The sequence below is a fragment of the Microplitis mediator genome, chromosome 1 (genome assembly GCF_029852145.1).
Source record: "Microplitis mediator isolate UGA2020A chromosome 1, iyMicMedi2.1, whole genome shotgun sequence".
Lineage (NCBI taxonomy): Eukaryota > Metazoa > Arthropoda > Insecta > Hymenoptera > Braconidae > Microplitis > Microplitis mediator.
In genome coordinates, this window is record NC_079969.1 from 21531896 (window position 1) to 21557598 (window position 25703).

At 27.1% G+C, this 25703-nt stretch overlaps 1 protein-coding gene across 2 annotated transcripts in view; it reads right to left on the reverse strand.

The window, feature by feature from the left end:
• Nucleotides 1-25703, reverse strand: part of LOC130675445 (furin-like protease 2) — a 265829-nt gene that overhangs the window by 206429 nt on the left and 33697 nt on the right. The gene's annotated exons all lie outside the window — the stretch shown is intronic.

A 25703-nucleotide genomic window follows, 5' to 3' on the forward strand; every position in this document is an offset into this window, starting at 1 on the left:
AATATCTCATATAATTTGCAACGCGCGTGACGTCAGATAGGGCTCAGAACGATACCGTATAGGTCTCAGAGCTATCCACCGTATTGTTGTCAGAACGATACAGTAAATCGTTGCAGTAACAATCTAGTAGATAACTATAGCGTATTGTTACTGTAACTATACAGTATACTTCTGAGAACAATATTTTTTTCTCCGTGTACAATCTAGTATTTTTGAATATTATTATAATTTATTTATTTGAAAAATTTGCGATTACTTTGTTTAAAAATTTAATCATACACGGAAAGAAAATTATGGAAAGTTTTGTTATGCATTATGGGAATAGTTCCCATAATGGATTAGGAATTGTACCCATACTATTATAGGGGTGCTTCCCATATATTATGGGATCCATCCCTATAATATGGGTAAAATTCCTATACCATTATTGGAACCATTCCCATAATGGTATGGGAATAGTTCCTATACCAATATGGAAACCATTCCCATATCATTATTGGAACCATTCCCATAATGGTATGGGAATAGTTCCTATACCAATATGGGAACCATTCCTATAATATTATGGGAACCATTCCTATAATATTAAGGGAACTATTCCCATAATGTTATGGGAACCATTCCCATAATATCATAAAAATTTTTTTTTTGCAAAATAGTGTAGAAATTTCCTTCATGATATGGAAAGATTCAAATAAAGTGTCTTCGACGCTACATTTATTAAAAAAAATAAAAATTTTAGTGTTTTTGTCAAATGCAAATTTTTTTTTCAATGTTTGAATTTTTGCTTTCATATTTAATAATATTTCTGTGTATTGCAGAAGTGTTTCCCACACTTTTCTTTAAATTAATTTTTTCATGATAGTATGGAAACCATTCCCATAGTATTATAGGAATGGTTCCTATAATGGTATGGGAACTATTCCCATAATGGTATAGGAACGATTCCTATACTATTGTGGGAACCATTCCTATAATATTATGGGAATAGTTCCCATAACGATATAGAAATAGTTCCTATAATGTTATGGGAATGGTCCCTATAATTTATGGGAATGGTTTCTATAATTTATAGGAATAGTTCCCATATATTATGAGAATGATTCCCATAATATTATAGAAAGTATTCCTATAAATTATAGGAACCATTCCTATAATTAGAGGAATCATTCCCATAACGTTATGGGTATCATTCCCATAATTATAGTCACTATTCCTATAATTATGGGAAGCATTCCTATAATTATAGGAACTGCTCCCATAATTTATGGTCGTAATTCCTATGATGGTATAGGAAAAAATTTCACAAAATTATGGGAACAGTTTCCATAATTTTCTTTCCGTGTACTATCTTGCCCCAGAACATAACAAACAATTAAAAATCCGACTTATAGACAATAAATATAAAAATGTACTCGCCAAATGTTATTCACGGTTTCAAAGAATAGAAGATTTTTGTTTGGATGATCCATTTTGACCTGCATTCCTTTACACACATTCTTCCGTGTAGTCAAAAAAAAAAAAAAAAAAATAATGAATAAATGGAAATGTGAATAATACAGACAAACAAATAACTACAAGAGGTAGAATAGTACTCGAGCAACGTCTCATTAAAACATTAAAAGCACTTTTGTGTTGGTCTCTTTAGATTTTTTATGTTCTATAATCTACCGAAGCTTTGTAACATTAACATTTTCCAAATAATTAAAATTTTTATAAACTGAGTAGTTTCATTGAAATTAGAAAAGATTGCACGTTAATCGATACAAAGAATAGCTTGTTTATACAACTTTTACTCATTCATAAACATTGAATTCATGAATTTTTAATGAAATTATTATTTTTTTTTTTTTTCGTTTAAAATCGCTTTTTAACTGCCGATTATAAACTGTTGGGAGTGAAGTTAGAACATGAGGGTTTTTATAAGGTCGAGGTTAGGCCGAATCTCAGACAACCGATTTTTTCGGCTAACACTGGGATTCGAACCCACGTCTGGCCAGTTACCAAGTTCGAGTAGTAAGCCCACTAACCTCTCGGCCATGGTGACTGGTTTAAATCATTTTTTTTTTTAAATAAGATATATAACTTATAATTGATTTTAAAATCTTAAAATACGCTTTTAAACAAAAATTCGGATTTCCCGGAATTAATATTTATTATAAAGAAGCGTATACATGGAAAAAAACGCAGCTCAAAATTAGTTAATAATTATAGTCGTGAATTAAAAAGCACTTCAGAAAAAATAATTAAAAATCGAAACGATATATATACATATTTGGAAAAAAAAGTTTATTATTACACACAAAAAGGCAATTTTTTCAATCTGGAATATTTTAAAATTCAATAGCAGTCTTAGTGAAAGCTTCAGCCTAAAATAGATTTTTATACTGAATGAAAAAATAAAAAGTATTGAATGTTTTTTATTTTGTACTCTAAAACTAAAAGTAATTCTACTTATGCTTTAGCAATTTATAGAATTAGACAATTATAATTTTTACTTATTCAAAGAAAAAATCCTGTATTTTTGGACCGTTTCAATAAGTTTGCCTCAGTGAAATAGTAATTTGTTATTTGAAAAATAACAAATATTATCAGATTTTTATCTCTGTACAGTGATTGAGTAATTTATCAATTTTCTAAAATAACTTAAAATGTATTTGTAAGTTAAAATAAATATATAATTTTTCTTCTTACAGTGAATTGAATTAGTTTTATTTACACATAAAAAACAATCTTAGCTCTTTGGCATATACGGCTATAAGTATCTAGAGAAACCTTTGATAGTGTGTTTTCCTCTTTTCAAGCAAAACAACAACTTTACAAGCGCATGTATAGCAGCAACTGTTTGCGGTAAAGTTCACTGCTATTTAAACATACTGACGATGTGTCGGTCGACTTTACACTTTCGGTCCTTCGAAAACCACTTTGTGTACACACTATATGTATATATATATATATATATATATGTGTGTGTATACATATATCTATCTATATATATCTGCATATGAAATGTTTGGTATAAGAGATATAAAGTGAGGAGAAGTTGCAAGCACTATAATATCAAACTACTATATCTCTAGTAACCTCGAGAATATGATTTGAGAGATACTGGACCTGATTAGATTATGTCTGGGTAGTTTGCATTGAAACTGTAAATACTAATATGCTTACAGGGATAATTCTCATTTAATTGTTAATACTTATAAAATAGCCCACAAAGTAACATCATTTTGGTAATAATTACTTTATTAACTTTCATAGAGGTTTGAATAATTATCAAGTATTTTGAGATTTGTAATTTTAATAAATAATATTTTATCTCATTTTCAATGAGGGTAAATAATGAAACGTAAAATTTATTGATTTCACAAAAATTTAATGCTATTTACGTTTTTAACAAAACTCATTCAATATTAATTTCGTGAAAATTTCCGATGTGTATTGAACATACGTGTTATATAGAAATTTATGAATTCTCTTTTATATGAATGTATGTTTCCAGAATATACAGTAAACGAAAATTTTATTGATTGTTGATCAATATGCAAAATTAATACTGCACTGAGTTTTTTAGCCATTGATCGAATTTAGTGAGCTGCTGCGGGATTTAAAACACATTAAATTTTGACGTATTCACAATAAAAAATTTTATATTAAAGGTGTTCATTTTATTCAAACCTTTATCAAAGTGTTTTTAGATATGATTTAATAATACTTATTTTTCCTTTTTTTTTTTTTTAAATTTTCAATTTTTAGATGAAGAAAATTATTGACTTTAGTCAGACTTTTTAAATTCGAGAACACAGTAAAAGACAACGGGTTTAGACCTCAGAAAGCTATTCTGTATGTAACTATTCTGTCTCTAACGAATTAACTGATTTAGATAGAACTGGAAATAATCAAAAGAACTCAAGAAAACAATTAGAAAATTACAGTTTCTGTAGTAAAAATTGGGTTTTTCAACCCAAAAGTGTATTTTCTTCATTTTATGCCGTGATTAATAAAAAATATTGAGAAAATTACAGTATAATCTAAAACTTTTGCCCTTTTACATTCAAATTCTGCTTTGGAAACTGTTATTTTTTGTGTTTTCTTCTGTAGTAATAAGAACTTAAGTCTAGACGAATTTTCAAATTAATCAGTTTAGTAAATTGTGAGTTATCAAAAAAATTCAATGAAACCTTTTCTAAACAATAGAAACTATAGTATACTAAAATCTGTTTTTGTTCGAAAATAATTACGAAAAAAAAATTCATTGATTTAAACTTGATTCAAAATTATTCGATCAATAGTGAGCTGTCAAAAACAGTGAATAATTTCAGGCTTGCCCGCAAGGTCCGAACCATTTTTCATTTGTTTTTTTGTTTTTTTTTTTTTTTTATAAAAAATAAGTATTCTACACGGAAAAAGAGCAGTAGAGAAGTACAGTTTTTAGTGCAAAAACAGGGCCCTCGAATAAATAACTTTAAGTATTATATTTTGCACTGTAATAATTGAAACTATACTTCTTGCAATAAAGTAATAAAGTAAAATCTTTAGAGCCAAGAAAATCTAAATCATGACAAGAATTTTTTGAAGCAAGATAATTGGCTTTCTTCAGAAATAAATTCTTGGCTCAAGAAAATATTTCTTGAGTCAATATAAATTTTCTATCAGTGCAGATACCAAATTTTACAGTTTCTGATGTATTTTCAGTTGAATGAAAGGTTATTAAGGACTAAAAAAAGTTTTAAATGAAACTGTAATAATTACAACGTTTCAGAAATAATGTAATTTTTACAGCTAGTTTAGAAGAAGAGAGATTTTGCTAACGTTTGAAATTGTAATTTTTTCAGTATTCTTTTTTTCGTGTAGTGATCCGATTAGTCTGGATACACGAAGAGAAATTTATGGCAACCATTACCATAATATTATAGTAACCATTACTATAATCTGATGGTAATAATTCTCATACATTATAGGAATGATTACCATAGTATATGGTAACGTTTATCATAGTATCTAGGAAGAATTATCATAATATATAGGGTTTATTCCCATATGCATTTAGGAACCATTACAATGTGGTTATAGGATTTATTCCTATTCACTTATGGGAACTATTTCTATGAATATGGTAATCATTGCATTAATTTTATTACCATACGATATGGGAACTGATATCATAATGATAGGAATTGTTTCCATAGTTGTGGAAACTTTTCCCAGAAAGTACGGGTCTATATCCCATAATTCCAAGTAATTATCACCATAACGGTATGGGGTAATATTTCATAGATGTACTAGGTTATTAGAAATTTCTTTCCGTGTATATGCATTTATCCCAAAAAACATTTTCGATTGTTGTATGAATCAATTTCATCAGTTAATTTATTTCGAGATAATATCGAGACCAAACAGTTTTAAAAATAAACATATTTAATTTTTCGTTAAATAACTCGACTCGAAGAGTCTGAATATTTCATAAAATCTAGATTTTTTCGTTGTAATTTAATTAATCAATTATTATTGTACTTGAATAATATTGCATCAGAATAATATATCTAGTACACGCGGTCTACAAATAATTATTTTTTTAACAAAAAAAGAAAACCCTTATTGTATTATATTCAGTAATAATACCTCATATTTTTCAATTATCAGTTTATAGTATCGTAGCTATTATTTCAGTGATTATACTTGTTTATTTATTATTTTATTAAATTTTTTTTTATAGTGTTTTTAACTTTTTTCTTTTTTTTCAAACAACTATGAGTACACTGGAAAACGGAAGGAACGCAAATTGAGAAAAATAAACTAACTACACCGACATTATGAGCTGCAAACGACCCAGAATCAGGGGAACAATTGCTAGAGCATGCTCTTGAATAATACCGAGGATGATTTTCGTTTTCAGCCATTTTTTTTTTCTCAACATTGTCTTTCTATTTGCTTTTCTTTTTAATAATTTTTTTATTCTTATGAATACATGTATACATATATAGAGCTTAAAAATATTAAACTAAATATGAGCAAAAGAAAATCTATTGTCTTCCGGACTGTATAATTTAAAAAATTTATAAAGTCAGCTAGAATTCGCGGATATATACTTCATATCATCAACGATTGGAAAATATATTAATCTTATCTGACTTGGCATAACCGATCTAATATAAAGCTACTCCGGAACAAGTTCCAATAAAAATGCAGCTCATAAAAAAATATATAAAGTAAAAAGAAGCTAAAAGAGATCTTAAGAATAAAAAAGATGAATAAATGAATAAAGATAGAAAAAAAAAAAGAAGGAAAGAAAAAATAGTAAAGGAGGTAAAACGATCAGATACTTTCAAACTTTCCAATAACAAGAACGAACCACTCAAGAAGTTCGACTAGTTCCGGTATTGCGGAACGGAAATGCCTGGCTGTTAACAGTAAGTCGGTAGAAACTGGTCTGGTCATGCGTCGTCTTCTCATCGTTTATATAACCGATAACGGGGGCGTTCTCTTGTAGCTAATGGGGCGCCATCCCGGCGTCCCACAGCCAACTTCTTAGATGATCAAGCATCTACTGGCAATTTAGTACTTGCTAAATTTAAAGGGAGAACTTTTCACTGAATGACATTAATTTAAGCTATTAAATAGTCATCCGTTTAGAAATTTACGAAGGATTTTCATTATCGGCGTACGCAAACAAGGTTATATGAAAATGCTGCTTAAGTATATTAGCTTTAATTTTAGTATGAATTTCAATATTTATCAAGTCAAGTTCGATTCATTTGACACGATAAATTGTTGAATCTGATTAATTTTATTATTAAATTATGATAATTCAGTTATCTATTTACATAAATAAAAAATGTAACGGACCCGATTGAAAAAAAAAAAAAAAAAGTAATTATAATAATCAGTAAAAGTACAAATAAAATGTAACAAAACCTTATTCATTTGTAAAGTTTAAATTAACAAGACATGGACAGCAACTGTGTCAGTGCGTGTGTTATAGGTGAAAGCGATTTTACTGAACTACTTGTGTAACACATGTGATTACTCCTACTTTCAGCAGACTGTCTGGTAATAAATGGGCGGAAACTTTAATGATTTGTAGTGATACATATGCTGAGTTTTCTATAAATTCTTTCTGTAATTTTCACCTAAAATTTCATGATTCATTTCATTTAAAAATATATATTTACATTTCGTATATAGATAAAATGATTTGAAATTTCATTGAATAAATTGGACTTAATGACAATCTTTAATATGCATTGCACTCTATAAACAAACTATTGTTGAATAATTAGCTAATTATTATGGTAATTACTATTTTATAAGAATGAAAATTTTATTACACAAATTATAACATTACGCTTCATTGCTTATTGCTATAAACCTGATGTTTAATTAGCACATAAAATAATAAAAATGTTAATTTAATTTAAATTAAAAGTTAAATATCAATTTATGAAAATTTATTATTTTATTATTATTATTATTATATGACATTCTTTAATAAAACAAACTTTTATATTGAAAAAACTTTTAAAAAATGTTTTCAACCATCTTTTATTTTTAGAATTAAAAAAACGTGGATGATGTGAAGGCAGCAAAAAATTAATAATCGATAGAAATGAACTTAACACGTTTGCTAAAATTGACAACTAACATTTTTTATTGAAAGAAAATTTTTTATCTTAAAATTCTGAGCTGGCCGTTATGTCCAACTGAATTATAAGAAATGCATCAATCGACCAAAAAATAAAGTGATTCGTAAAAATAATTATCATACACGAAAAAAAATGAACTATATGAATTGAGAAACGACAAGTAATATAAAGTGATCAGTAAATATTATCATTCTGTACTGTAATTCTTTAATTTATAATTAAAACGTAAATAATTATCAAATAAATATTGAAATTTAATGCCTATACAGGAAAAATTAATATTTAAACTTTAAAAATCGTAACTTAAATATTTAAAATTTATGACGCGTATTATAAAATTTATTGTTTGGAATGTCGAAATTTCCTATATTGACACCAAGGGTCCGGATTATAATTTCAGTCACTAATTTTTAAAGTTTCTTTTTTTCCGTATACTTCAGAAAAAAGTTTTTGTCACAAATCTTAAAGTGACCCTTTTGTCTCCCCCTCCCTTACTTTTAGTGTTTTCTAAGTATTCCTATTTTACCCTCTCTTACATAAGTCATTAAATAATTTTTTGCACACCTCATTCGCGAAAGAGTTGAGTTTGCCTCTTTACCATCTTTATAGTATACCAAAGTTGTTTAAAGTATAAACCGTTTTAAAGGAAACTTATTAAGGAACGTTTTTTAATATAATATTTAGTTGATTCTTAGCGAGATTAATTTTAAAAAATTGATTTCGTCCGAAGCCTCTAGAGCGTCAATTAATTGACAGTTGTGGTGCTCGCACTTGTAAAAACCTAAAAACCCAACTTAATTTTTTATTACCTTTGGATTTTTGATCGCAAGAGCCTTTTTAAAAACTATCTGAATCTTTTTTGGTTAATTGTAATTAATAAAAAACTCAAAAACTTATTATTCACGAAAAATTTAGCTGCCATTCTTATTTTTACTGTTATCATTATTTTTTTCATTTTTTCTCTTCATCAAATACTGGCAGCAGCACTAGCGTGGCAGCAGGATTGAAAAAAAGAGCGACATCTAAGACAAAAGGCGGGATATTTAAAAAAAAAATTCTTTTTTAAAATATTAAACTGAAAATAAGAAATAAAAAAATTAATTAATATTATGAAATAATAATTAAAAAAAAATCAATAATTAGAAATGAAATGAGTGATTGAGGTGTGTGCACTTTAAGATTTTCCAATATTTTTTTTTTTATATTCTGTAAAAATTGCCCCGTAGTTTATATTATTTGATTTGTTTTCATACATAAAAAATATTCATCTAATAGTACACAAAAAAATGATTTTTTTAAATATTTTTCCAATAATTGGTTTATCATAAAAAAAATTTTTTTTGTTAAGTTAATAAGTGCCACTTGATATTTGAGTTGAAGAGAGTTATTAATTGTGTAATTTTTTTAATTAAAAAAAAAAAATTATCCAATGCTAGTCAAAATGAAAAAATTAAGTGTATGAACGATAAGTTATCGGGCTAGTAAGCTTACCTATTCTCTCGTAAAACTCAATAATTAAAAATTTAATAACCAATTACATCCGTGTCGTTAATGAAGTTGTGATTTTTTAAAAAATAATAATTAATAAATACACTAAAATTGAACGTGTTGAAGTGAAAATAATATTTAACAGAAAAAAGTAGGCGTTAATTATTTACTATTGAAATATACTTTTTTAAATATATATGCAGATATGAATTAAATAGTCTAGAATTTTCTTGAGTTAAAGCCTTTTTATAAATAAATGCTAATCTACAGCATTATAAAAAAAAAAAAAAAAAAAATTGTATTAAGATCTATAGTTGATTTTGAAGCACGTAAAGCAAATTGATTAAACCCTGAGTGCCAAGCCGACAACGAGTCTAGGGTTCATGAGATTGAATTCCACATTCTCGCAACCCTAGTTTGCAAAAAGCCAGTCACTAAAACTGTCAGAGAGAGAAAGAGATAGCATACAGCGTAATTATTTTAATTAACGAACGATAGATGCGAAAACTATAGAAAGAGTGGCATTTTATTATTGTCAAAGGAATCAGTCTTTTTGGTATAAGCATTTAATTAAAGAAAAAAAAAAGAGAGGAAAAAAAAATGTGGATTTGTACGAAAATACAAATCAATGACAAAAAATAGTCGAGTATTTTTATACTCTATTTGTCACTAGCTGATAAATAATAGAGAACGAGTTAGTACCAGAAAGAGAGATTTTAAAAAACTGCTAATTAAGAAAACTCTTTTAATAGTGAAAAGTTTTTTAAATTAAATTTTTTTTTTAAATTCTTTCAGCAAATTATAAACTCTAAACGAAATAAGAAAAAAAGTTATTGTATTTAAATAAAACTTGTAATTTAGTCATATGAAAAAATTTTATAAAATTGTTAATTTTGAATTCATTTAATATGAAGAAAATATGTCATTAGATATCGAAAACATCTTATTTTTTGACTCACAATTATGGAATGAAAAATGAATTAAAAATTTTCTATATTTTACCTAAAATCAATTAATCATTTAAAATAATGATCGATTCGGTCCGTCCAGAATTTATAAAGTTTAGCAAAATTATTTAATTATTTACACTTTTAAAAGTTTGAGCTCACTATCTGATCAATATATATATAGATATATATAGAATACATCAATACATCAATTTCAGAGCAAAAATTAAAAATAGTATAGCATAATTGAAAATCCGATAACAACTGATAAATGAGATAATTCATTGAGAGACCAAAGTAAAATAAAACACCGGGTAAAAGTGACAGGATTGTTATTATTCAAAAAAAAAAAAAAAAATGTTCTAAATTTGTTGATAAAAAATAAAAAAAAATTTTTTCTCTTATTTATTGATACTTTAAAATAAACATCAATTTATCACGCATAAAAAAAAAAAAAAAATAATTGTCACCCAACGGTTACCGTAGGGAAATGTAGATTTTGTTGTGATGTTTGCTTTTTCACGAGAATAATGACAAAAATTTTAACACTTCAAAAAAATATAAAAATCATGATACTGCAGGAACTCAACGTTTAATAATTTTTGGATTTTCTTCAAAACGATTAGTTATAAAAACAAATGTTTTAAAAAATTGCACTTATAAATTTTTTGATTTTCTACATGTGCATATTTTTAGTTTTTTTTTTTTTTATCGATTTGTTGAAAAAAAAAAAACCGAAAATAGTTAATTGACTGTTAATTTCAGGATAATAAGTAATCACTAGAAAAATTGAGAAAAAGGAAAAAAGCGAGTATTGCATAAGATTTAATTATACATTCCACAAAATTATTAGGCTATGACTTTGCACTGCAGGCTTGTTTGAAAATAAAATAATTGTAGTTTCACAAATTTTATAAGTTACCATATAGATCTCGGTTTCACATAAATCATTCTCAATTATTACACTTGAAAATCCATAAAGTAAAAAAATTTAAGGACTTGTAGAAGAATTGAAAAGTTATCCAAATAAACTTAAAAATAAATTTGAGCAGAAAATAGATTTAACTTTTATTTTAAGACGACCTCTATTTTCAAACAAGTGGTGAATTACTATTATCTTCGAATTTTAAAAAGTCTCAACAGGTGAGATGAAAAAGTACGTATTAATAATTGATTGTCTGTAAAATTACAATGTCCAAAATGCTCCTAATTTTGTCCATAATTCGCATGCGTAGTTACTTAAATTAATTTAAAATTCTTTTCATAATTGAAACAATGAAAATTTTTTGTAATTCTTCAGGCCAATCTCATGTTGAGATTTCTTTTGAATTGCTTTGAAATAACTTTTTTCTTGAGTCTGGCAATGCAAAAGTCTCGACTTATTGTTGAGTGAGAAGAACTCACTTAATTTTGGATTTATACAAGATATATTCATGAATTGAAAGTTTTAAAGATGAATGTGTGTATACAGAGATTTACAACTGTTGTTTTGTTAAAGTGCATAATATAATACAATATAATACAAGAATTTCAAAGTTGGCTTTTCTTTACAAATAAAAGTTATCATGTTTATCTTTTATAAATAAATATAAAAGAATTAAAATAATAATGGTGTAAAACAATAATAATAATAAAAATAATAACACGGTTAAAAAAATATTGCGCTCACCACTCAGCGGTATTGTGATATTCACTCTCCTTGGTTGGTTATACTTTGTATACGGAAAGTCTTGGTCTATCGGATTGTGATTATCGCGATCCAGGCGGATCCCGAAATCATAGGATCGTTTTGCTATAGTAACGATCCGTTTTGTTGGCAAATAGCCATAAAAAATTTGGGGTTAAAATAGATAAATTTTAAACTTTAACTTCATTACAATTTTATTTTTAGTTGAAATTAATAATTACATGTTAATAATTCTAATAGGTGCAATAAAAAATTATTATTTAATATCAAGAAATGTAAAGCAATAGAATATACACGGAAAGAAAATTATGGCAGCAGTTCCCATAATTTTGTGAAATTTTTTCCTATACCATGATAGGAATTACGACCATAAATTATGGGAGCGGTTCCTATAATTATAGGAATGTTTCCCATAATTATAGGAATAGTCCCTATAATTATGGGAATGATACCCATAACACTATAGGAATGATTCCTATAATTATAGGAATGGTTCCTATAATTTATAGGAATACTTTCTATAATATTATAGGAACCATTCCCATAATATTATGGGAATGGTTCCTATAATAGTATGGGAACTATTCCCATAATATTATGGGAATGATTCCCATAATACAATTGGAATGGTTCGTATACCATTATGGGAATCATTCCCATAATATTATGGGAATAGTTCCCATACTATTATAGGAACCATTCCTATAATATTATGGGAATGGTTCCCATATTATCATGAAAAAATTATTTTTCTGCCCTCCGGCCGGAAAGTGGCAACTTTCGGGCCGCTGCCCCAAACGAAGTTGCGACTTTCCGGCTTCGTCGAGCAGAAAAATAGTATACGCACCTTGGCCAGTAAAAAAGAAAGCCTCAGACCACATGTTTGTCAGCCTCGGCTTCGCCTCGGCCAACAATTACATGTGCTCTGAGACTTTTCTTATTTTACTGGCCTAGGTATGTAATATACTATTAAAGAAGTGTGGTAATCACTTCTACAATACACAGAAATATTATTAAACATAAAAACAAAAATTCAAACATTGAAAAAAAAAAATCGTATTTGGCAAAAAAACATTAAAATTTTTAACAATAATTTTTTGACAGCACAAAACATTCAAAAAAATTCAAATTTTGGGAAATTTCTACACTATTGTGCAAAAAAAAAATTTTCTGATATTATAGAGATGGTTTCCATAACATTATGAGAATAGTTCCCATAATATTATAGGAATAGTTCCTATACCAATATGGGAACCATTCCTATACCAATATGGGAAACATTCCCATAATAGTATGGGAATGATTCCCATACCATTATGGGAATGGTTCCTATAATATTATGGGAACCATTTCCATAATGGTATGGGAACTATTCTCATACTATTATGGGAATGGTTCCCATAATATATTGGAACCATCCCTATAGTAGTATAGGTACTATTCCCATACCATTATGGGAACCATTCTCATAATGCATAGCAAAACTTCCCATAATTTTCTTTCCGTGTACGTAATTAATTGATGTAAATTTTATTCTTTTTTTTTTCAAAGATAAATTAAAAAATTAATCGACTAGAAAAAGAAATTTTTGCATTAAATATATAATTCGTATTTTTTTATCGTCATTGTGTGCGCTTTAAGTAATTAATAATTTTATAAATAAAAAATTTGGTTATGAGTGGTGGCGCTTGAGAAGTAGATCGCGATAATCACGATCCGCTTTGGTACGATATGGATTCGTTAACTGACGATCACTATACATTTAAGTATATTCACAATTCGTAGGATCATTACAATAAATATCTAGTGTTTCATTCATATCGATATATATATATCGTGAAAATCAAGTAAAAATTTAGTACTAATCACGTACAACTGTCGCTCTCCGTTGGTGAGCGACAATCGCAATATTTTTTTTTCCGTGAATAATAATAAATTTGTATTTGCGTGCTACTGAGTTTTTTGTTTATTTTTTTTTTTTCTAAGTTTAACCCTTAATTGACACGCGTCAGTGAAATCTCGTATGTGTCATACGGAGACATTTTGACTCTAGCGTGAAAACATGACAGAGTTTTCAAAATTTTTCTTTGAATAAATTCTGTACTATATGTTTTACCTTTACAAAGAAACGTCAATCTTGATCATATATTAATTGAATTTATTAAAAAAATTGAAAAAATCACAGGACAATTTTAATTAGGCTGCAGTCAAAATGACACTCGCTGTTATTGAATAATTAAATATGTTTTGCCGACCGTCAGAAAATATAACTAGAAAATTTTAACGCTGATGTTAATTTACATTGATAAAAAAATCACCACAAAATATATTATTTTTTCTCATCATATCGAGATTCCTTAAAAATCGTTCCATTATTTTACTTTTATGATTCTTATAAATATGCATCCATAAAAACACTAAGCATGTAACAAAAAATATAAAATACATTAACTATTATAATTTATTTTTTTTTACCCCTGTGAATATTTTTTTCTCATTTTGGACTCTAATACTCCTCTTTTGTTGTATTATTTTTTATATATATTACTATAATGAGACATTAATATACATATATGTATTTGTTATTTATCATTTTTAATATGTACATAGTAATTCTATATAAATGAATGCGATCTAATTCAACATCGTATTAAATTGAGAAATATCACATTTACATCTTAACATAAAACTCGGTATTACGTCACTACTTCTCTGCTCATTTAATCAGTCATCTGAGAACGTCAACTTGACAGTAATCACGGCTCTTGTGATTATTTGAATGTATAGGCGATGTATATTTTATAATATATATATATATATATATATATTTAAGTGAAATTGAATACATATAAATGTATTTAAAAAAGAAAAACGTCTCAATCTGTTTATATAATCGATCTAGATATTTTTTTACCATTACATAATACTAATTGAATAATGGGATCGATTCAACTTGAACTGAAAAAAAAAAAATTCAGATTCAAGTAAAAGTTTCTTCATTCCTTTAAAAACCATCTACACAAATTTTGTGTTATAATTTTTGATAGTAGATATATAAATATATGATTGATTTCATTTTAATCGAAATAATAGTTATTATATATCTATAGTAATAATAATAATAATAATAATAATAATAATAATAATAGTAATAAAATAATATAAATGTGGGTCACTGAAAAAATTGAGTAAAATTTTTTCCACATTTAAATAAAATCATTACTCCATTTATTAAGTATTTAAATAATTCTTCTTACGGCTAATGGTTTTTATAAATAAATATGAGGCTATTGCTATTATATATTATTACAGTAACATTATATATTTTTAAAAGTTGATTTATTGCCGGAATTAAAAGTTAGCTTTTTCGTAACATTTGGAAAGTGTAAAAATTGACACAAAAAAACAAAAACGTTAAATATTTAGCACAAAAATTTCAACGAGGTCTATTTTTAACACAACTACACATTAGTTAACTCTGTAGCAAGGGATGAAACAGGCGATTTTCGACGAGGGCGCATGCTAACACATAAATCGAAATTACGTGCCATATATACTCTTTTTTACCCTTTACTGCATCGAAGGTTCAATTTAAATGTCTTTAGGTCAGTCAAAATAAGAAAATTCAAGAATATTTCACTGTAAACTCAGCTAGTTAGAATGACACACATTATTTTTACCATACCTGCACCGAAAGTTCAAATTCTTGTCTTGTTTAGCGGAAAGAAAGTCGAACTTTTCTATTATGAGAAAAAAAATCAACTCACGCGCCATTTTTTTTAAACAGCGGCGGAAATTAAAACTTTCGGTGCAGTTCTGATGAAAAATAGCGTTCACCCCACGGAGGAAAGTAGGACGTCCCAATCCACGTGTTTGCCATCCTTGCTTTCGGCTCGAGTCGGCAATTACACCCACAGATTGAAATGTCCTGCTTTTTTGGTGTGTAACCTAATTCAGAGGTTCACAATAAGCGAATTTGAATCTTAAAGAGCAAAAATGGAGTCAGAAGCTAAAATAGCGAGCAGAAACTAAGCGTTTTCGACCCTATGGAAGAAAACTGATTTTTTTCAATCGATAAATTGCATTGGTTTGAACTCGGATCTTTCGAAGCAGATAAACAAACGTTGAAACTCTTAGTTCCAATGTAGGTAACATGAAAAAAATTTTGCTGTTAAAAGAATGAACTAATTGAATAGGATTGATCTTACGGTTCTCAACGTAAAAAAAAAAAGTGTGGCGCAAACAGAATAATATTGACAAGAACATTATACTATAAAAAACAACTTTTAATGAGTATAACTTTAAAACTGTTGTTAATTTATAAATTATAAATATCATTACACATAATATTATTAAGATGTTTTTAAAGCCCATCAAATACAAATGCGAATGTCATTTCCTTCAACGATGTTATTTTAATACCACGAACAAAGTTTACTTTAACATCGAAAAACTTTATTTCGCTCACCGTTTGGACTTTCATTGATACTTTTTTTTTTGTTTATTAAAATAAAAATTAATTGACAATAAAAAAAACTTGGTAGGATAAAATCTTTGTTTGACAAACGAATAAAATATATTCTGAAACTTATAAAACTTTAAAACTACTTGAATAATTAAACCAAGTGTCTATATCGTTTCGAACCTATTTATTATCTAATTTATTTATTTTTTCGTAACTCAATACTTTTTCATTGACGCGTACACTCGAGAATTTTACTTAATTAAAATTAAGTTGGTTCGTTTTCTACACTCTTAGTAGTATAGAATAAAACGAACTAAAAATAGTTAGAAGAACTTTATCTTTGTTTAACCTTCTTACGGTAAGCTTCAGGAATTAAGAAAACTAAGCAAACTATACCATCTACTAGATAGCACCTCAGTTAATGAGGATAATAACATCAAAAATTTATAAATAGACAACTCAAAATAATTTGAAAAGGTATCTAGAACTTTCATCAAACGTCATTACTTGTAAATTTTTGAGCTCAAAAAAATGTTGGACTGAAAGGAAATACATTTCACTGAAAAAAAATCATTTCTATCCGACGCTATCTTTGGAACCAATCAATCGATTTGAACGTACTTGGAAACAATCAAAAGGGCGCACTAAGACAGAACTGATTACATCTTGAAGCAATTCGGACAAGTGTTTTATGAGTGATACGAAAAAAAACCTCGACTTCAAAATCTAATCCGTTAAGTCTTAGTGAGCCCTTTCGATTGCCGCCAAAAGTACGTTCAAATCGCTTGATTCGTTCCAAAGATATCGTCGGACAAAAAAAGTTTTCACACACACATACGTACACGCGGATCTCCATCTGATAATGATCAGAATAGATTCTTTGGACCTCAAAATGTCGAGATCTGATGAAAACTCGAGTTTCAACAATCGGACCAAAATCAATAACTTCTCTTTCTCTGAAAATTTTCAATTTTCATAGTGGAAAGTTAAAAACTTCAAAATCAATTCATAATTAAAAAAAAAATAATTTTCCAGGTCTCGTCTTATGGATAAATACAAAATTCTAGTGACTATACCTTTAAGATATAAAGTGAACTTATAGCTTTCATTCGACTTTTTTCAAATAAAAATCTGTAAAATCATTTAACTTCAAAATATTAATTATCAAAATTAAAAATTGTACTCTAAATTTTGATAATCAAAACTTTGAAAACAGGTGATCGTATAAAAAATCTATTAACGGCTGTGAAAATCTCAACGTGTTATTTTTAAAACACCATAACTATGATAACTATTTTTCAGAAGAAATAACTTGTCACATTTTCCATAATCGAAAAAATTGTATATTGTCGTTTTATTCTAATTTTATTGATATTTGCTAATGCAAACACTTTTCGAGTTGAGGAAACTTTAAAAAAAAATATAGTTCATGTCTGGCATTCTAGCACGTGCATAAAGGTCTTTTTTCATATTTATATAAATGGCGTTGTCGTGTAAATTGCATATATTTTTATGCCATATTTAACCAACGAGATGTTAAGTTATTGGAACTTCATAATATTGTCATGTTTTTGTTACTAAAGTACTGTGCAGAACACTACTAAATATTGGTATTTACAAAATTTTTTTTAAATTTCATGTTTGAATATTTTTCGTGTTGCACAATAGAAGTATAAAATCACTCAATAACACATTGTGAAGATTTTTTTTTGTATAAAATGTCGATAAAATATTATAATAGAAATAGAATCATAGAAACTATTTTATAATAGTCGTTATTTAAGAGCTATATAGTACAGTATCAATACAACTTACTATTTATGGCAGATAAATGTCGAAATCGTCAATAAACCGTGACAACATACATTTATAACAAGAAGACAGACACTCTCTTTTTTATTTTTACAATAGAGATTCTGATTTGATCAAAATATTTTGAATGATTTCAACAAAAATTGACTTTTGAATTAATTTAAACTTTTTTTTTATTTTAGTCGTGTAAAAGTTGGGTAAAAGTGGATGGATTTGATTGATTTATTGAAGAAGAATCCTACAATAAAACTGAAACTGCTAAGGAAGTATTTTAAACTGAAGACAATTGGGTGTATATATAGTAAAAATCGTCAAGTGAGGATGTAAAACTTGTGCCAACTCATTCAACTCATTTCGAAAAGATCTAGGAGACTTATCTTCATCCTGAAGTCGTAAATCCGGTAAGTATCCGCAGGAAGTACTGTCTCTGAGATTCGTGAATATATAACCAAACTGAATAAAGAAATATCTCTAAAACAGTTTAGCATTTCTACCTTTTGCTCTATGCTCTCTCCACTTCCACCATTACTAGCAGTAGCAGCAGTACCACCATGCACGCGGATAATTTGTAGGTTACGGGTTGTTTATCGCTCTGTACGCGGCTGAATTTAATTGGACAATTATTCACGTAATTAGGTGTTGTTTGTCTGGAATTATATCAATTTGTGGTACATAAAATTACTAGGATTCAATATCAAAATGACACGATCTACGTGATTCATTATATTTTGTACGTGAGTATTAATACAACAATTGTAATAAATTTTATTCATAATATACCCGTGGCAAAAATAAATAATATTTTTTATTTAAATAGTTTTATCATTGTAAAATAGATAAGTACATATTGTTTGCAAATTTCATATAAAAACTTAAACTTTTATGATTATTTTCAACATAATCAAACTTTAGAAAAGAACTTAAGAGAGAAGCTATGGAAAATGCTGTCTCATCTCTCTCCCACTTATTTAGGACGATAAAAATACCGGCTGCATAATAAAGTTCTTGCAAACAAAATTTTCATAGATGTCTAAGAAAAAAAATAAAATATGAAGAAAAAAATTTTTTCCATCTCATATAAAAAACTACAAAAAAAAATATATATATATATATGTTTCCCTTCAAATATTGATTTTTTGTGGGTAACTTACTATTGAAAATTTTATTAGTTTCTTTTTTTATGTTTCATAAATTTTTTACAACAAAGTTATCACCTAACGGCTATTTTCAAGTTCATTTGATTTTTTTTATGGTTCATTACAAAAGTATGATATGTTTATAAAAATCTAAATATTAGAAAAAAAAAATATTTCTTTTATTAAAACATAAAAATGTTTACGAGCCAAAAACTGACTGTAAAATTTTGATTATTTGTTTTTTCCAAATTAAATTAGTAAGCAAACAATATTTTGTTTAGCAAGCAATTGATATTAGCTGTGGGTAACTTTGTTTTTAAAATATATTTAAAGTCAATTTGAATTTATGTTGATAAAATTTTGGTAAATTTTTTTTCTTTATTGCCACGAAACCTCACGTTCATAATACTTTATTCCGTTACTTTTCTTGTCACTTTACTAAAAGTTATTACTCCATACACTTGTTCACAGCAAGCGAATAAACTTCATCTCCATTTTAACCTCATAAATTTAAAATGCCATAACTGTAGCAATCACTAGTAGAGCAGTCTATGTAGGGTTCCCTCAACAGCGAAATGCAAAAATGTGCATCCCCAAAACGACAGTTATAACCTCATATATGTGTACGATAATATCAGTGTTGTTGAACCAGGATATCTGCTTTGATTTATCCTTTACTTTTTAAATAGCTTATACGTTCTAAGTAAGTATAGTTACTCATAATTTGTCATGTAAAAAAAAAAAAATTTTATCTTTGCGTATACTTCGATAGTTTAATTTATGACAGAGCACAAAACTTTTTATTACTGTAAAAATAATAAAATATCAGCAAAATTATCTCAATTTACTAATTTCTACTACACTGTAAAAAAAACTGGAGCAAGTCCAGGCGATGCAGGTGTTAAAGTTTTAGATGTAAAATTTCAACACCGAAAGCGGTGTTAAAGTAATACTGCCGCCGGTGTAAATATTCTTTTCATGATACCAGCATCGAAACTTAAAGTTTCAATGTTCTACAGCCAGTCGAAACAAGCTCATTTCAAGCCGATGCTGCAAACAACTGCTAGCGAATTCGTAATTCACAAATACCTTCATACAGCGGGCAGAAACACGCGTGTTTTTTCCCTTGAGAAGAAACACAATTATTTCTGCCCGGTGTTAGTTATATTTAATGTTCATTTGCAACCTTATTACTCTCATTTGTTTACTTGTCACTTCAGTTTACTCATTAAAAATGAGTGAAAATAATATTTTTGTCTTATTTACTATTTAATAAGTGACTGTAAATCACAGATTTCTCATTCTCTAACAGTTTTTCGCATCATCGGCTTGAAATTAACTTGTTTCTTACTGGCTGCTGACACTGAACTCAAGTTCCACGGCAGGTAATCATGAAAAATATGGTGTGTGACTCAGGATAAAAGACGATTTCAGACTGCGGGTGATGTCAGCCCTCGCCTGCGGCTCAGGCAGTCAACTTTACCCTAGTCTGAAATCGTCTTGCTTCATCCTTTGTCACACAATATACTATTTTTTTTCTAATTGCTATACGTGGAATTTTTGTTTACACCAATTTTACACCGGTACTTCATTTTAACTCGGCTTTTTTTACAGTGTATTAATGAACAAATAAAAATATTTTTGGAAATTATGTAGATTAATAACTTTTCTAAGACAAAATTTTTCTCATCCTCTTTCCCATAATTTCAAAACAATTATTTCTCAAACATGAATCAGAATTTTTGATAATATGAAATTTAATTAATTCTAAATGTCTCGGGTTTATTTCAACCAATAATTTTTTTTTTTCTTAAAATTTTGCTCTCTTTGAATTGCAAATCAGATTTTTTATTTAAATCTATACATGAATAATCATATTTATTAAAGTATGAAAAAAAAATATATATATATTTTTTTTAGCGCAACCCATTTTGCCCGAAAATTGAAAAAAAGTGATTCAACAGCACTTGAAAATTTGTCTTATTTTCTACAGAAAAAAAAAAAAAAGTTAAAGATTTATTGGATTCAGAATAAAAAAAAAACGTCTTTTTTTCTTAGCGTTCTTATTTTACCGAACCCTCCCCTAAGTTTAATTTAGTTGAATTTTTTTTCCACAAAGTTCAAACTTTCTTAAAATTCAATCAATTTTCGCGGGTCAAATATATTTTCTAAATGATAATTATGAGTAAAAAAAATTTTCTCTTAATTAAATTTTTTTTCTCGATAGTTGTTGCTTTTTTAAAACTTTTATTCAAATAATTTACCTCAATATAAATTTATGAAAAGGTTATAGCGTTTAATACGGAACAATTCGAAATTCATGCAATACTCTATTAACTCCTGTACAAATATAAGTTAATGGAAGATTAAATGAACTAACTGTCAACCACAAAGTAATACTATATAACAAAAAGGAAGAAACTCCTTGCCTTAATTACAACAACATTAAAGCCGTTAGAATAGTTACTAACCACTCGTGTTAGTTTCCTCTCCCTAAACTTCTGCTAGTTGACGTTTGATGTTCCCCTCTCCCTTGCATGTATCTTTATTCCAATCCCCGTAAACAAAGTTAAGTTCTACATCCGGTGTAAGTCATCGTTCCGCTCAAGGTTTCTCGCAAGCTCAATGAATCCGCCAGAAGAAGTTAAAGTTGAAGATAGTGAAGCGGCATAAAGTCTGCGATGCTGAATAGTGCAATTTAACTTGCCGTACGACAAATTGCAGTAGCATAAACTTTATAACACATTCTATATCGATGAATTTTCAAAATAGCCGGAAATTAAAATTTTCTCACCGACGACAACGTAAATTGCTATTTATGATCGAACGTAATTATTTATTTTTAAATTGGTGAAAATAATTTATCTAATCTATATATTATTTTAATTAAATTTCTCAGCTTATATTCAGCGATATAAAAAAATTGGAATTGTGGAAACTCGATTATTACTTGGTGTTTAAAAAAGCGTAATATCGCGTGTGAAAAACATTTAAAATCCACATAAAAAATAAAGGAAGAATTTTACCTTTGAATCCCCGTAGAGAGATAAAAATATAAAAAAGTTCTTTTCTACGGTATCATTAAAGAGAATCGTTCTGTAAAGAAGACATACATATAGACTCATTTTTTCATTCTTTTTTTTTTTCATTCTTTCTCATTTTCTATCTCTCTTATCGACTTTTCCTACTAACTGCATTGCACATTAAAAAGAATATATTTCATTCAAAATGAGCAAAAAAAAAAAAATATTATAATGTATTTCGAATTACGTGAAAATGTACCGGCTAGAAACTACAATAAAATCAGCAGTAGGAAAAAATTTTTGTTATTGAGATTCACATTTTAAATTTATGTTTAAAAAATTAAAATATATATTTTTTTATATTATTTATTTATTTGAATTAATTTTTACTTGACAATTAATATTAATTCAATGTTTTTGACTAAAATTTTTCATTTTTCAATAATTCAATTATTTTATAACTCACACTGTAAGAGGATATATGAGAAAACGTCTATCAAACTGTTAATTTGTCAAAAGGTAGTGAAAAAAAATTGAAAATTGATTTAACGATTAATTTCGATTTAGTTTTTTCCGCTGTCGAAGCTTATATAATCAATCAAATCAATTAATATGATAAGGAGAAAAAATATATATATATATATATATATATACGTATAGTCTATCCAATGCTATCAAAAAGATCACATAAAGTTTCTTATGAACTTTTCTGTGAGGGTCAAAAGGCGATAAATATATTTTCTATCAAAACCAGCCCGCATAAAGTTTTTTTTTATTCTGTAAATTTGGACAAAAAATCACTGATACTTTGATATATATATATATATATATATATATATATATATATATATATATATATATATGATGTTCTGTAACTTTTTGACAATTTTCCAATAATCTCATTTTATCGAATAATTTAAAAAAATATCATTAATTAGATAGTTTATCTTCATGGATATTTGAGAGATACAACGCGTCATGTCAGATTAATTGCGCCTACAATTCTTAACGGATCGTAATGAAATTTCATATACTTCGTAAGTTGATTAAGTTTGAGAATGAGCAAGATTGATTGGTTAATTTAAATATAAAAAATATTCAGATTTTTTATTTATTTCAATAAAAAAACAAACTTATATTAATTTACTCCCAAATAAACTTTTAATAAGTAATAACCGAATTATATTGAATGCATTTTAAAGCTCGGGCAATCAACTTCAATTTATGTTATTTAAATTGCTTCCAAAATTACTTATTAAACTTTTTAATGGCTATTGAAATTTGGAAAAATTTACTTCTGCGGCTTTGTTTCCTACACAGTTGAAAATTTTGTGTTCTTGTGTGTAAAAATTCAATGTTTAAGTATTTTGTGTCAATTATTTGACACCATCAAGTGTAAAATTAACTACAGTTGAATGTGTTATCTGTCTCAACGAGTTTTAATCCTGTAGTATTGTTCAACACAAGTATAATGTGTTAAATTAACACAAACTGTATAATAACTTACGAATCACGTCATAACTAAATTTTGTTAAAAATTAATGTTCTGGCTTAAAAGCTAAGCTTTGATTCCCGTGAGAAAAACTTTATTTTATTAAGTGTCTTTTGTAATTTATGAGGTTTTAGAGGCATCTGTATGATATTCGTGAGATCGCAAACATGTTCTCATGATAATTTCGACTTTTTGGATTAATTTCCTTATCATTTTTTTTACAGAACAATATAAGTAAATTTATTTCGAAATGTTTGGTTAATAATTTTTCCGTTTTTACTTCAAACGACTCTAAGAAAATTTTTTAAAAATTAAATTTCGAAATTTAATTTTGTGTAAAAAAAAATCTACTTTTTTATTCCAGATTGGGCAAGATAACATTTTTGTAAATAAATAAATAAATAAATAAATATCTCTACGAATATATTTCCGTCAGAATGGGCAGGTCTATCATTTGTGACGCAATATTGATAAAGGGGGGGAGGGGTCTAAAAAAGTAAAATTTTGCATGACGTATTTTATGAACGGCCCCAAGCTAAAATTTGTTAGTTAAAAAATTTTTAAATTTCCTGCCCGAAAAATTCATTTTTCAAATACATTATCTGTTTTCAGACAAAAACAAATATATTTTTTGTGACAAATTTTATAAGCAAATAAATTAAATATATGTTTATAGTTCAAAGTAAATAATACATTAATATAATAAATAAAAAAAAATTGTAAATCAAAAAGCTTTTCAATTTGTTACCATTATTTCAAATAAATATAAAATCGATTCAATGGTTTTGTAGTATTTACTCAATTTACATATTTATTTAACTAAATATCATATTTCCTTGCATTTAAATTATTTTACATGTAAACAATAAAATAATGCTGTTGAAACAAACATTAAAATGTTTACCCAACTTTTAGTATTTTGTTGGATCACTAACTGTACTTTTGTTAAATAAATATTAAAATATCTAGGAATCAAATAATAAAGACGTTTAAATTTCATAACGATGTTGATCATTGAGAGAAATCTTTTATTTCAAACACTTTGTTAGTTACTTTTAGTAGATTTACATTTCGTTCACTGAATCCAAATGCCAGCCGTCATTCTGCCAGTGACGACTTCATTTGCAGCGGAAACTTTTTTTTTTTCACAATGTAGCGATTCCGAAAAAAAATAAATAAACTGCAAATTGATACCGTTATTCTGTCAATCATAGTACATTATTATTATAAATCGTTTTGACTTTTTTCATTGAATAAAAATTTAACTGGCGAATATATTGAGTGACGTAATTTTCAAAAAATTGACTAATTGGAAAATTATAAATTCAAATGAAAAAAAAAATAAATAAATATAATTTTGTTATATATTTATTGTTAAATTAAAATAGTTAATTAATTCCAGTAGTAATACTTATTAAAATACTATGTAATATTATTCAATAATATGAATTATTAATTTGGAAATGCAAATACCGAAGTGTGAAACTAGCCAGCAGTAGTAGTGGTAGTACAATGAACAAGTAAAGTGTATGCACTGACAATGTACTGGAATATAATTCCTTTCCATCTTCCTAATTTATACAAACCTTGGCACAGAAACTTAGACCGAGAATATATCCTTGCAATCAGTAAACCCGAGGACAATTCTTTAATTATTTAAAAATTGAATATTATTAATGGTGGTTTCCTTCCTTGCTATTTTTCCTTTGATTTTTTTTTTTTTTTTCATCATCCACGTTTTGTCACATAAGTCATATAATTTACGAATTAATCAAATAATATTGCGGCGGCGGTTTATAAAAAATAAAAAATAATAATAATAATAAAATGTAGTAAAATCTTGAGTCTTATATTTTTTTAATTGACAATAAAGCTTGAAATGTTTTTTTGAATACGTTGATTCGAAACAATCGGTTTTTTTTTTCCAATTGAAAAAAAAAAAATTATTAACGTGGAATAAAACTAATTCTTAATTCTTAAGTATAAATTACAATAAATTATTTGAAACTG